We start from the raw sequence: 7,142 nt of genomic DNA, 5'->3' as shown, positions 1-7,142 counted from the left end.
CCCCAATTTTCCTACCAGCAGAAATGTAATTGACTTCTCCCAGAACTACATGTCTCCCTGCCCCAACCTGACTTGAATTCCCAGTAAGATCTCTTTATCACCCTGATAGGAGTATCTGGTGGACTGGGGTGACCTTAGCACAATGTTGTATGGTCTTCTTCCTCACCTGGAACCTGAAAACCTGGCCCCAGCAGAGGTGTCGCTGGGTGGCATTATGTGTCTTGATACAACATTCGAATGACACAGGACACAACGTGAATTGTAGGACAATTGAAGTGGTTTTAAAGATGTCCGTATAGTGGGTGACATATGTTGCATGGCCGCAAGGCAGGCTCTCTACCTCATTGCTTGGTTGGCCAGATTAGAAAAGTACATGCCTTGGGAGCAGGAACATGCCTTCATCTTGGTGTTTATGCTTATGGTAGTGGACTCATAAAATAGGTGTCCTTTTCTGATTAAGTTCGCCCAATATAGTGGTTTCCAGGTCCCTTCATGCCATGAGGTGTTTCATGGTTTCATTGCTGTTTTTCAGGGATGCATAGTATTGCGTTGTGTGTATGTCTGCTCAGCGTTTCTTTATCCATTCTTTTACTAATGGGTATTTGAGCTGTTTCCGTCTTCTTGCTGAGAAGATGTCCTGCAACGAACCTGGGAGAATAACATCTGTTTGTGTCTGTCTCAAAATTCAATATTTCAAACTTTTCATGATGCTATTGCACACTTAATGAACTGTAGTATAATGCAAACATAACTCTTCTATTCACTGGAAAGTGTTTTAAAATTGTGTTAATTGCAGTGGTCTAAAAGTGAAGTCCACTGTATCTTCAAGGTGTAACTGCAGTTTGTTTATCTTCATGGACATTTAGATTATCTTTGTAATTTAGAATAGCTATACTGTAGCTTATTTGAGCAGTTCTGTATTGAAGACTGATTGAGTCATTAAAACTTTTGAGGGACAAAAGTTGACCTGGCCTGTTTTAAAAGTTACTAGGAAATATCGAAAGGAAGAACTAGTGATTTCCAGGCCATTTAAACAAGCTACCAGACCATCAATGCTGAACACTTCAAGTTAAGTCTGCACTTCACACTTACAGCGAAAATTACAGCCCACTGATCACAGAATGGAGAATCTAGGGCTACATTCTTTTTTCTTCCATTTACTTGCAATATTTCGGCGAAGATCCTTGACATTTTCAGTTTTTTACTTTGCCAGGTGAAGAGAAGAGATAAGATTGTGTTTATTGTTTATAAAAATTTCAGTGAAAAATAATCATATATTTAAGAAGAAAAGAACAGAAAGGGGGAAAAACAATAATGCCAAAGTCAGTGTTAAATGTACACCCCTGTCAGTCACCTGTGCAGGAGGGTAATCACCAATGATCTTTAGGATTTCCCACTTTCTTTTGGGGGCTGAGGAACAATATCTGCTCACCAGGCTGCTCTGGACAATCCAGAACAGTCTACCTACTGCATTGCACTAGGGATTGTGCAAGATGTTTTACTGAAGTACTTTGAAAAATGCTAGAAATCCATTCGTTTCTTTTTATATTTATATTTATCTCATCTCCTCTTAGTGTTTTATTTTTTATCTTTAAACCCTTTTTTACATTCTTCACTGCCACTAAATCTTGCTCTAATTTCATGAATTTAATGCTTGAAGGCTTATTCAATGATCACACTTCATGAACGATAATTAAAAAAATAAAAAGAAAATTAAAGCTTGACGTTGATTTTTTTATTTCCTGTGAACCAAAGGCACCGATTTATTTTTAAAATGGTCTCATGGGTAGTATTATCATTATAATTCATAGTAGTATAGCCTCACGAAAAAGTGATGAAAGAACTTACATGAACAGTGGAAGAAGAATTGGCATATGTGTCTTGACACAACATTCGAATGACACAGGACACAACGTGAATTGTAGGACAAGTTTTGTTTTGTAAAAATGAAAATGTTGAAACTCATTTATTTACTTTGTAGTTGAAAATGAAGGTGCTTTATTATAGCAATATCAATTACTGAATTCTTCTGAGTCACATAGATTTAAAGTGTATAATTAGGTATCCTAAAAATGTATTTTAAAAAGATCCACCTTCCATTGTGCTGTAGCCAACCACTAGAAGCCATTTGATTTTTAAAAGTCACTATCCAATAATTTAGAGTCTACTCCTTCTCTAAATGCACATCAATATTTTTCCTGTGTCTTGAACAAGGATCCCTGGTGGCACAAGCAGCTTGCTAAGCAACAGGTCAGTGGTTCATCCTCACCAGCTGCTCAATGAAGAAAGATGTGGCAGTTGGCTTCTTTACAGCTTTAGAAATCCTATGGAGCAGTTCTGTCCTGTCCTACGGGGTCGCTATCAGTCAGAATAAATTCTGCATCAGTGGGGGACAGTAGTTTTGAGTATTTTATTGCAGTTTAGATGAAAGTTTATGTATGAAAGTAGTTTTTCCAATCAATAGTTTTTACACAGATTTTCTGTGACACTGGTTGCCTTCCCTGATGTGTGTTGCCACCCTTCCTAGTTCTTTCCAGAGATCCCCATTTTCATGAGGTTTCCCCGACTCTTCCTGTTTTCTCATCTTTCATTTTGGGTAAATGTTGCCCATTTTAATTTTGTGAGGTTGATTATTCTAAGAAGGACATTTAAATGGTTATTATCGTTTGTTTTATAGTCACATCTATTACTTGGCTGGAAGGTGACCTCTGGGAGTGCACATCAATATTTTCAATGACCTCCTTCTGCAAAGATTTCACCGCAGAATCACACACTCTAATAAAATATGTGATGGGAGACAGGTATGCTTTTCTCCTGTAAAGTAGGAAAGGTGAATCAGAAAAACTTCTGGATGTCAGGAACATTTTCAAGCAGATTAATTGGGCTGAAGACTGTTGACCTGACAATCTATTGGCTTCAAACGATCCATGCTCACATAACCACTAAAATGCCTTTTGGCATTCCCCCAACCCCAGATCTCTGGGCTATGTAGCCACTTTTTGGAAGAAGGATGATATTGGTACTTAATTGAGAGGTTGGACAGCATGGCCAAGGAGCAAATGCCCGTGTCAAAGTCACTGAAAAACACCCAAGGACAAGAAGACCCAACAACCAATGTTGAGTAGTTTGGTTTTCTGCCTGCAAATTTTCTTTGTCTCCATATACCTTCCTATAATCTATCACTTATAGATGCATCATAATAGCATGTTTGTGAATCAACAAAAAGAAACCACGTTCCACATTAGTGCCCTTACGTGTATCAGAAAGAACAGAATAGCTGAAAGGGAGAGAGAAAGGAGCTTGAGAACCCCAATAACGTAGTAGCTTTAAATCAGAATGAACCGGAAACTAAAGCCTCCCGGAAACTAGAAATCTTGGGTAAGAGGGGCTGGCCCCAAACCCAACTATGTGGACAGCCCCTCTGAAGAATTCACTTCAGAACACAGCACTGAAGCTACAGCTCAGGAGAGGGACATGTCTGATCAGAGCACACGGGAACAAATGAAGGCGGGAGAGAGAGAGAGAGAGAGAGAGAGAGAGAGAGAGAGAGGAGCACATTCTGGCCCACCAAGCCCTGAGGATGATATTCATGCTCAGAGCAGACAATGCACACAGAGGATGGTAGGACCATCCCCACTATAAGACATGACATCCCTCACTGACCCATAGTGCTACGGGGGACAATACTGGGGCGCAGTGCAGGAATGGTGCCCGATCTGACCCCACCACACCGAGGTGAAACATTAAAGGCGGGCAACAGAACAACAAGGGGAGCAGAGTAATAAAGTCACCAGGGAGTACCAAAATTAGACTTAGGGGCCAGGGCATGGCACCCCATCCGACTCAAATGGAAAACACTCCTAAAGGTCTACAAATGGAGCTTGAATAATTTATAGGCCTTTTTCTTGCCCTTGTTTTTTGTTGTTGTTGATGTTGTTTTCCTTTTGTTGCTTTGTTTTGCTCTGTCTTGTTTTTGTGCATATTAATTACTCTGCATGTCTATCTAGATAAGATAGGGGGGCGGTAAACAATCTGGAGGAGAAAACAACAGGACAGATGGTTCTGGGGGAACATGAGAGAGGTGGAGGTGGGGGAAGGGAAGTGGTGTTAACAAACCCAGGGACAAGGGAACAACAAAGTGATCTAAAATAGATGGTGAGGAGGGTGTAGGAGGCCTGGTAGGGCGTGATCAAGGGTAATTAACCAAGAGGAATTACTGAAGCCCTAATGAAGGCTGAACATGATAGTGGGGCAAGAGGAAAGTAAAAGGATTTAGAGGAAAGAACTAGGAGGCAAAGGGCATTTATAGAGGTCTAAATACAGACATGTACATATGTAAATATATTTATATGTGACTATGGGAAAATAGATCTATGTGCATATATTTATAGGGTTAGGATTACGGTAGCAGATGGACATTGGGTCTCTACTCAAGTACTCTCTTAATGGGAGAACAATTTGTTCTATTAACCTGGCATTCCATGATGCTCACATTCCCGACATGATCGCTGAAGACAAAGTGGGTGCATAAGCAAATGTGGTGAAGAAAGCTGATGGTGCCCAGCTACCAAAAGATATAGCATCTGGGGTCTTAAAGGCTTGAAGATAAACAAGCGGCCATCTAGCTGAGAAGCAACAAAGCCCACATTGAAGAAGCACACCAGCCTGTGTGATCATGAGGTGTCAATAGGATCAGGTTTCAGGCATCAAAGACCCAGAAGAAAAAATCATATCATTGTGAATGAGGGAGAATGTGCAGTGGAGATCCAAAGCCCATCTGTAAGCAATTAAAGGGCTGCAGGCAGGAAAAGAGCCATTCAGAGTGCAGTATAGCACCGATGAAACATACAGATTTCCTCTAGTTCTTTAATGCTCCCCCCAACTATCTATCATGACTCCAATTCTACCTTGCAAATCTGACTAGACCAGAGTATGTACACAGGTACAGATAAGCGCTGGAAACACAGGGAATCCAGGACAGATAAAGCCCTCAGGACCATTATTTAGAGTAGCTATACCAGGAGGGTAAGGAGAAAATGGGGGCAGGGAATTTGTGGGGAATGGATTACAACGATCTGTATATAACCCTCTCCCAGGGGGATGGACAACAGAAAAGGGAGACATCAGTCAGTGTAAGGCATGAAAGTAAATATAATTTATAAATTATCAAGGCTCCAGGAGGGAGGGAGAGGGGGAGAAATGAGGAGCTGATACCAAGGGCTCAAGTAGAAAGAAAATGTTTTGATGATGATGATGATGATGAAAATGGTGATGGCAACAAATATACAAATGTGCTTGACACAATGGATGGATGGATGGATTGTGATAAGAGTTGTATGAGCCCCCAATAAAATGATTTTTTTAAAAAGAATCTTGGCTAAGTGGTGTTGGACTTCTTTTAGGGCATGAGCAAATGTTCATATTAATTTTGTCTTTTTCTCAGAGATCAGAGCAACCTGAGTCAAGAGCTAAGTTACAAACTCCCCCTGACAACCGCCCCCCCACCACTCCCCACGAAACGAAGACCTGGTGCAACAACTGGAATCTTACTAATACCCGAGCCAATAGCTTGGCTCTGAGACATGTGCCATGGCTTCCTATTGTGCCGTTTACCATTAAACTGCTGCTTCATGGCATTATTGCTCATTTTACACCTCAGTGTAATTCCTTATGTTAGTTATGCCTTGCTTATCCATCTGCTGGGAGGACCATAGGCAATCGCATGTAGCACATACCTTTCAGTTGCTGACAGCTATTATTAGTTATTAAATATTCATGCTGGTCTCAGCGTCATGAGAATAGCATATAGCAAGATTTTCTTTCCACATCTTCTAGAAGTTACCATTTAGTCAACAAACACTTATTAAAGATGTTCTTATACAAGGAACAATGAAAAACAAGCATTTAAAATGTTTCTTCCTCTCAGTGATTTGTGTTTCCACTTACTCTTCTTTCTTAACTCGCTGGCCTTGGGTAGATACTGACCTTTTGATGTCAAATAGTTGATTCTTCTAACATGGCCTGAATTTCATTCCAGTCCTGAAGGATGGCCTGGGACCATAGTATTGGGGGTCCAGGCCGTCCCGGGCTGAGTTTGGCGGAGCGTGTGCAGGCCGCGGTGATGGGGGGCTCGGGTAATCGCTTGTCTAAGGAGCTGCTAGTTGAGTACCAGGACTTGACGTTCCTGACCAAGCAGGAGATCCTCCTAGCCCACAAACGATTCTGTGAGCTGCTTCCCCTGGATCATCGGAGCATGGAGGAGTCCCTGCAGGCACGAGTGTCCTTCCAGCAGATCTTCAGCCTTCCAGAGCTCAAGGCTGACCCCTTCAAGGAGCGAATCTGTCGGGTGTCCTCCTCCTCCCCAGCCAGGGACAAACTGAGCGTTGAGGACTTCCTGGAGCTCCTCAGTGTGTTCAGTGACACAGCAACCCCCGACATCAAGTCCCACTCTGCCTTCCGCATCTTTGACTTTGATGATGATGGAACCTTGAACAGAGGGGACCTCAGTCAGCTTGTGAACAGCCTCACAGGGGAGAGTGAGGGCACACAGCTCAGTGCCTCAACGATGAAGCAGCTCATTGACAATATTCTGGAAATTCTGACATCGATAGGGACGAGACCATCAATTTCTCTGAGTTCCAACACGTCGTCTCCCGTTCACCAGACTTTGCCAGCTCCTTTAAGATTGTCCTGTGACAAGAGCTCCAGTGTGTGGTCCCAGCAGCCAATCCAAGAACCTTTGCAATAATGCAGAACTGTGGCCAAAGATACACCTGCATTGCTAGAGCCAGCCGGCCAAGCTGGCTCAGCTCAGAGCTGGCCAGTTTCCTCTGGGGAGGGAAGGACTGACCATGGCCAGGCCTCTCCCCTTCTCACTTCCATTGTCATTGGTCTGTCCTTACGGATTGAACAGTCATAAAGGTTTAGATATTTTGAAAAAAAAATCGGGGGTCCATCAGTCCCTATTCACCCAATAAGCCTGGTCAGCTTTATGGTTCTGAGTTCTGCTCCACACTTCCCTCCACTCTTTCCCAGGTATGCTAATGTTCTCCTTTTCAGAGAGGCTGGTAGTGGTTATCTGGGGACCATCTAGCTCTTCTGGTCTCAGACTTGTGGAGACTGATGTTTGTGTGTTTCATTAT

At 42.4% G+C, this 7,142-nt stretch overlaps 1 pseudogene; it reads left to right on the top strand.

The window, feature by feature from the left end:
- Window positions 1-6,110: 6,110 nt before the first annotated feature.
- On the top strand, window positions 6,111-6,696 carry LOC142448820 (calcium and integrin-binding protein 1-like; annotated as a pseudogene).
- The last annotated feature ends 446 nt before the right edge of the window (window positions 6,697-7,142 follow it).

Source organism: Tenrec ecaudatus, chromosome 5, assembly GCF_050624435.1.
Source record: "Tenrec ecaudatus isolate mTenEca1 chromosome 5, mTenEca1.hap1, whole genome shotgun sequence".
Lineage (NCBI taxonomy): Eukaryota > Metazoa > Chordata > Mammalia > Afrosoricida > Tenrecidae > Tenrec > Tenrec ecaudatus.
Note: the sequence above shows the minus strand (reverse complement) of the source record. Positions and strands in the feature narration are given on the sequence as shown.